The sequence below is a fragment of the Orycteropus afer genome, unplaced genomic scaffold (assembly GCF_000298275.1).
Source record: "Orycteropus afer afer isolate SDZICR_OR568_19922 unplaced genomic scaffold, OryAfe1.0 scaffold00071, whole genome shotgun sequence".
NCBI classification, from domain to species: domain Eukaryota; kingdom Metazoa; phylum Chordata; class Mammalia; order Tubulidentata; family Orycteropodidae; genus Orycteropus; species Orycteropus afer.
The window spans coordinates 1,883,054-1,890,931 of NW_006921658.1; positions in this window are offsets into that span (position 1 = coordinate 1,883,054).

The window sequence follows — 7,878 nt, forward strand, 5'->3', positions numbered from 1 at the left end:
GTGTGTGTGTGTGTGTGTGTGTGTTTAATCTCTTCTGAAAATGAGGCTTTGGAAAAGACAGAATCTAACCAAAATGTTGGTTTTGTTTATGAAGACAGGATAAAAATTAGAAATACATACTTGCTTCATAAAGGCAAAATATTTTTTAATGCACTATTAGACATTCTCAAAGTTGATTTATCACAACAGTAAGTGACTGCAGGTTACTTTACAAAAGAATACATACAATCAGGTATTAAAAATGCTAAACCCAGCCCCAAACCACTTCTCTCCTCAGGAATGATCCAAAATGGAGTGGGAGAATGTTCCCTGTGTCCTCTTATCCAAGAACCACAAGGTTCTTATCCAGAACCACAAGATATTCAAAATGTTTGGAAAAATAGGATAAATGTGTTTTTTCTAAAAAAGCATGTTAGTTACATTCATGGAAGATATTCTCACTGTGTTTTCTTCAAATTCTAGACATACATGTTCAGGTGAGTTAACCCTAAATTTCTTGCTGCTCTAGACTTTCTGCATCCTCTATTGTGTATCTGTTTTGTTGTTTTCTTTGTAAGATTAAAAATTAGATCTATTGCTTTAAATTTAGAAATGCTAAAAATATGTAAGAAGTTATCTGGAGGGTGAAGGAAAACATACTTAGCACATAAAAATTTAAAATAATGAATCTATACTTCAAAACAGTTTTCAGACTTTGGGGGCACTTTCTGGAAACTCTAGTTTCCAGAATACATTCAAACCATACAACAGCATGGATTTGGCATCATTTTGAGAAATCCATTCAACACTGCATCCATCTCACTTAGCTCTTGCTCTAATTCTAATAGCACCCGGGAAATGAGCAGCTGCATAAAATACTAACCAGAATAGTGTTTACCTTTTTCTGCAGGTTTATAATTTAAAATCTTTGCTTTAGGAATAGTGGAAGAGCCAGTTCCCAGAGCTTTCTAAGTATACTCTTGTGGGCAGGTGTGTTGTATTGTTATTTAAAATAGTCTGTTTCGAACAAATTGAATTCTTTCTAGAAGGCCCCTTAAGTGAAGCAGCTGAATATCAGCAGCTGCAAGTTTTTGTTTTATTTCCCAGCCAGTCTTTGTTAGCGCTGGTCACTGAGCCCCTTCACTAATGAGCAGGAAGAATCTGAGGGGCAGCTGGACTCAACCGTTCCCATTCACCCCCTAGTCACACAACAGGGAATTACAGAGCCACTTTTGCTGACAGCCAGCAATAATGGAGCTTGCTTTAAGTAATGGAGTGTCTGCGAGAGTCAATAATAAAATGACACCATTAATGGTAAGAAACGGAAAATGATCATCTGATTCAAATACTTTTTTTTTTTTTTTATATAACCTTATGTCCTTCAAATAGTATTTGGATACATTTATGTTTTACCTTTCTCCACTGGAAACATCTCATTCCTTCAAAGTCACATTAAAATATCAAATACCAAGGTTTATTTCAAGGACCGCAGCTTTATACTAAACATGAATTGAACTGAAATTCTTATATCACTGATGCTATTTTAATTTCATATAAGTAAATTTCAAGACTTTAGCCTATCACTGGCTTACAATCACGGATCACTCTTTTTTTTGGTATGAGATTTAAGTTTCCTGTCTAAAAACTCCATTTCTAGTTACAAATAACCCTTCAATTGGCAAAATCAATTGGGCTACACTTGCAAGAGCAAACAACTGCTAATCACGTGAAGTTTTTCGAATATAACACATATACAATAAACCCCACTCGATCACCTCTAGAAGCCAATAAAATACCACACACAGGGCTTTGTATGGCATTTACAGTTCCGTGTAACTGGAAAATCCTGAAATTATAACCTAAGTTTGTTCACAAAAAAAAATTAGTTCTAAAGAAAAAAAAAATTCTATTCAGGAAAACAAATAGAAAAGCTTCAGAAATAAATGAAGCATTGGTGATTCGGTGGAAGAATTCTCATCTTCCTTGAATGATTGAGGTTACATTCCTTGGCCAAGCCCAGCTACCACCCGCCTGTGAGTGGAGGCTTGCATGTTGCTATGATGCTTGTTCTGGTTACCTAGTGTCGCTCTGACAGGAATATACCACAAATGGGAGGGCTTGAACAAACAGGAGTTTATTCTCTTTACAGTCTGGGAGGCTAGAAGTCCGAGTTCAAAGTGGTGGGTTCTAGGAGCTGGGTGAAAACCCCTCAACCTTGGGCTTCAGCTCTGCTTCTGACTCCTGGCCCACTGAAGCTGGAGGACTTCCTCACTCAGGTAGCTGCTGGCTGCTGAGGCTGACAAACCCAAGGTTGACAAGTGAAAAAGCACAGTCCCAATGTTACCAAACTACACAGCAGGCTGTTGATTCAAGTCCATTGAAAGTCCCAAGATTAGCAGAGCATGGCAGGCTACTGAATGAAGACTTGGCTACATGCAGGGTTCAAGGGTGTGAAAAAGCTTGAGACCATTCCCAAAGCTGCTTCGTACATAAGGGAAGCAGACCACATCCCTAAAGCAGTTACTCAGCTGCTTGTGGTAGATCCCACCATAGAGTTGATTGCCAGTCTCGTTATGGGGTATAAGCACCAGCTGCCCAGCCATTCAACCAGGCTCAGCCAAGTTGACACATAACCGTAAGTACCACAATGCTGAACAGGTTTCAGCAGAGCATCCAGACTATGATGGACTAGTAAGAAAGCTTTGGTGGTCTACTTCCAAAAATCAGCCAAGGAAAGCCCTATAGCTCACAATGGTCCCAATCTCCAACCTATCATGGGAATGCACAGGCCCAGGCAGTGATTCCTTCCCTTGTACATGATGCTGCCATGAAGCACGGGCTGACTCCACAGTAGCTAACAACAGTGTAAGTACAACATCATCAGGGTAAAACTATTACAGAATGTAAGAATTAGAACTATACAGGATGGTAGCTCCAAGAAAGAAAATGTATGTTGTTCTTGGAACTCAAAGATTTCAGAGGAAGTAAACTGGGGTCCTTGAGTTCATAGCCTGGACTTACTCACTATTGAGAGATAGTACTTTTCAATTCCTGCAGGCTGCATTTCCATTTTTTTGTGACCATATTACAGGTAGTCCTCAATTTATGAATTATTTGAGTTATAACAATCCACACTTATGACCGTCTGCTTTTTTTTTTTTTTTTTTGGTACCTTTTATCATTAGTAATGTGTACTACATACAATGATGTAGCATGCAATTTGCTGATGTCATTCTCAGATGTTTACTTCCAGATGTTCAAAGACTGGCTTTATGAAGATATTTATTAAAAAGGGAAATAATGATGAAAAATGAGGTATTTGACTTATTTCACAAATGGGGTCATCACAGTGGAACCCCATCATAAGTTGGGGACTACTTGTAATACAGACACACATATATACATGTATGTATACACACACACACACACACATACACTTATATATAAAGAAGAAAAAACATAACTCCCTGCCATCAAGTCGACTCCAGCTCATAACAACCCCTCCTTGAGCTTCTGAGGCAGTATCTCTATGGAAGTAAATTGCCCAATCTTCCTCCCGTGGAGTGGCTGGTGGGTTTGAACCATCAACCTTTTTGTTAGCAGTCAAATGTCTTAGGCACTGCACCCCCAGTGCTCCTTAAACTTACATATACACATATATAAATATCTATCTATCTATACCACACACATATTTATGTAATATTTGAGACCTACTACTTTTTTCTATAAAATTTTAGTAGTATAATATTACATTTTAGTATCATATAGACATTACAGTACTACAGTACAACTTCTTTCATGAATGTGATTTAGTGGATCATTTGATGTCATGCATTTTCTGCATCTATCATAGATACATTTTCTTTCACAATCCAAGTGTAACAATCTACATTGCTAATAACAATCTTCTTCTGGATCATCACAACAAACTTTTCTTAAGTCAGGGAACTATACTACCATATGATAGTATTTGATTTGCAATCTAGTTTTAGCTATACTGTGCTTGTGTTTATATAACATAGCATATTTATTTACTTGTATCGTTTTTTGAACCCTGATAGTGCAATGGTTAAGCTCTAGGCTGCTACCTGAAAGGTTGGTGGTTCAAACCCAACAACGGCTCTGTGGGAAGAAGAGTGGCAGTCTACTTTCATCAAGGTTATAGCCTTAGAAACTCTATGGGGCAGTTCTACTCTGTCCTATAGGGTCACTATTAGTCCTAACCGACTTGACAGTTAGGTTTGGTTGCAAGTATCTATCTTTAAATCTTAATGCTGTACTTCAAGTTTCAAATGTCCTCACTATCAATAAATTCAGTGTGCATATTCTGTTTAGCAACTCAAGTGATTAATAAAAATGTTTCCATTCTGAGTAATATTTTCTCGTATTAAAATCTTTCCAAATTTCTTTCTCTTCTCAAGGTAAAAGTTTTCTTCCAGAATGAAGAAACAAGGCATTCACAAAGAAGCATAGGAGAAAAAATAAATATTCCAGTGTCCTTAGGCATTTGGTATTTAGGGAATTCTGGAAATTAACTATTGATTACACACAGTTTATGGATATAGTTGGCAAGAAAGGTTAAGTCTCTGGGGACTCTCTGACCAGGGCCAGACTTGGCAACCTTGCTTCTCCAACACAGCACAGCAAGTGGCCTTATGTGCGAGAATTCCACTGTGTGAAAAGCTTAAAGCTTATTTGCCTCCTGAGCCCAAGATAAAAGTCAAAATATTTGGATAAACCATTCCATAAAACACAAAAAGCAGATAATTTCATACATTGTATTATTTTTCCTATTTTTCTTATTAGTGAAAATAAGTGGACAAAATTTGATCAAACTGTTGTTGTTGTTGTTATGTGCCGTCAAGTCAACCCTGACTCATAGCGACCCCTCCTTGGGTTTCTGAGGCAGTATCACTACGGAAGTAGGATTGCCCAACCTTCCTTCCGAGGAGTGGCTGGTGGGTTTGAACCACCAGCCGTCTGGTTAGCAGGCAAGTGTCTTAGCCACTATGCTACCAGAGCTCCCATGCTACCAGAGCTCCCTATGTACCCTAAAAGGCAAAACTGATGTTGAAAAATAGATTTTTTTGGAAAAGCAGTAAATGGTATAGAGCGATGTATGGTGTACCAATAATTTTTTAAAGACCATTTACATTCTCAATAAATAAATAAAAATAAAATAAATAAATGAAATACTAGCACTGTAGTTTCAAAACAGAAGACAAAATGAGTAACAATTTCCCTTCTTGAAAATTTTCTACTAAATGCCAGTAGTAAGTTTTAAGATATGAAGTTTCTGAGAAACCGTATCAGATTTCATAGTTTATTTGTAGCAAAATCCTACATGTTTGAAACAAAATGGAGGGAGATGCACTGTCCCAGCAGGAGAGTGGGGAGAGAGGGAAAAGATAATATTGGCGCAAAATCCACTGAAAATTAAAAATAAATAAATTCCATTTACTGTTTTATTTAAAATTTTACTTATCTTTTAAACGGATAAATTTATTAACACAGTTCAAAATATATATCTGTGGATTAAATCACTAGATGCAGATTTGCTGGATCAAAGAGTATGGATCAAAGAGTATTCTTATAATTTTGATAGATATTGACAAATTGCCCTGTATAAATGCACCTGTTTACATGTCTGGTGACAATCTACAAGAAAAAGTTTCCCCAATTTTTCTATCACAATGTGATATCAAAACATTTTTATATTCGTTAATCAGGAAAATGATAAATGATACCTCAGTGTGCTTCAACTTGCACTACTCTGATGCACTATTCACTCACTCTGATGAGTGAGATCATACATTTTTTCATTTATTTAAGAAACACATATTTCCTCTGTAAACTATTTTCTCATTATTTTACATAGCTTTATTAGTTCATAGGTCTTTTTCTTATTGATTGTGGAAACTCCTTGTATATTAGGTAAATTAACTCTATATCTGTGACATGAATTACAAATATTTCTTCCCAATACAAAATCAATCAAGGTCCTGTGACAGATAAAACTGTAAAATCCCTAGAAGAAAACATAGGGGTGTGGCTACAAGACTTATTTTTAACTATAAATTATCAGATATGACAACAAAAGTACACACAGTATAAGACAAAATAAATAAATGGGACCTCATAAAAATGAATTTCTTTTGTTCATCAAAGGACTTTATCAAAATAGTAAAAAGACAACCTACAGACTGGGAGAAAAACTTTCAAAACCATACATCCAATAAGGGTCTAATTTCCAAAAATACATATAATAGATATTTATCCACAGAAAGAATAATGTACATTAGTGATGATCACATTGATCTGATTTGCCCACACTCTCATCAGACATTCTGAGAAATAATTGAGCATTCCTTGTTTATTCAAAACATAACTCTATCTAATATATTTAACTTATCTTGGTCTTTACTCTCAAGAATTTCTTCCTGTCAATCTCTATCCCTTATAAAAGTTTACAATTCACTTTTCAAATTATGTTCTTCCATAAATACATTGGCCATTGTTGTTTTTATGTGCCATTGACTTGGACCCAACTCATAGCGACCCCTCCTTGAGTTTCCGAGGCAGTATCCCTACGGAAGTAGATTGCCCAACCTTCCTTCCCAGGAGTGGCTGGTGGGTTTGAACGCCAGCCTTCTGGTTAGCAGTCAAGTGCCTTAGGCACTATGCTACCAGAGCTCCCTCAGCTACTGTAGCATGATGGAAAAAATAGTACGCAGTGAACTTGGAAACCTGCAGTTTACTCTCAACTGTCATAACTGTATCGTATGTTATTGAGTAAGTCCTTTCATCTGTTAACCTCAAAGAGGTTGACCTTGATCATCTTTAAGTCTACTGCAGGTATCAGATTCTCAAACTATTTTCCTGTGGTGCCATCCTAGAAAAGCTACGTGCTTTAAATAAAATTCAGTTTCACAGCCAGAATTTTTCATAGTTGGCATTCTAACAGTGGACATAGGCTTTCTAATTCTTTTGTTTTTAGAGTGAAGAAAAGGGACTTAGTATATTGCTAGAAATCTCCAACTAGTCTTTTTTTTCCCCCCCTTGTAAGGGTTGCAGATAAATTTTGCTGGGATATTTTGTTTTGGTTGATATTACTTTACAAATTCACAGTAGAATCATGCAATGCTGCCAGCATGGTTGCAGTCCTGGGCCATAAGTCTGCACACTCCTTTGCAACTGGTCCAGTGATGACAAAAACCTGTCTTTTCTCACCTTTATTGTTTACTATGAATCCTTCATTATGTTCATAATAAAAGAACACCATCTTTATTCCAGTATGATCTTCATTGTTGAATTACCACTGCTGGATGTACCATCTTTCTGAGCTGTGGTTTCCCTTTCTTGACCATGGCCATCACCATGTCACCCACACCAGCAGTAGGAAGTTTGTTCAGTCTTCCTTTGGTCCTTTTCATGTAGATGATGTACAGATTTTTGACTCCTGTGTTGTCAGCACACCTAATCATGTCTCCTACTGGAAGACCCAAGGAAATCTGAAATTTTGCGTGGATGAGCCATCCATCCGTACTTCAATATCTTTAATGCCAGAAAAGCTCACACTGGTTTTGGAGTCCAAAATTTTAGATGTTCTTTGGTGAACCGAAACAGCTGATAAAAATCTAAATATTTCAAATACATTCATAGACTTTGAGGACTTTATTTTATTCCTCTCCTCCAGTAGGAGAGAAGCAGATAGGCAAGACTGGCTGAGTGGTGACCCTAAGGCTGTGCGATCTTCAGCAAGTCAGTGAACTTCTCTGACAGTAGGCTTGTCTATTCTGCAGGTGATTATGGGAATCAAATAAGGTTATAAATCTGAGATTGCTTGATAACCTGTAAGATGATACACTTGTTGTTGTTGTTATGTGCTGTCGAGTTGGA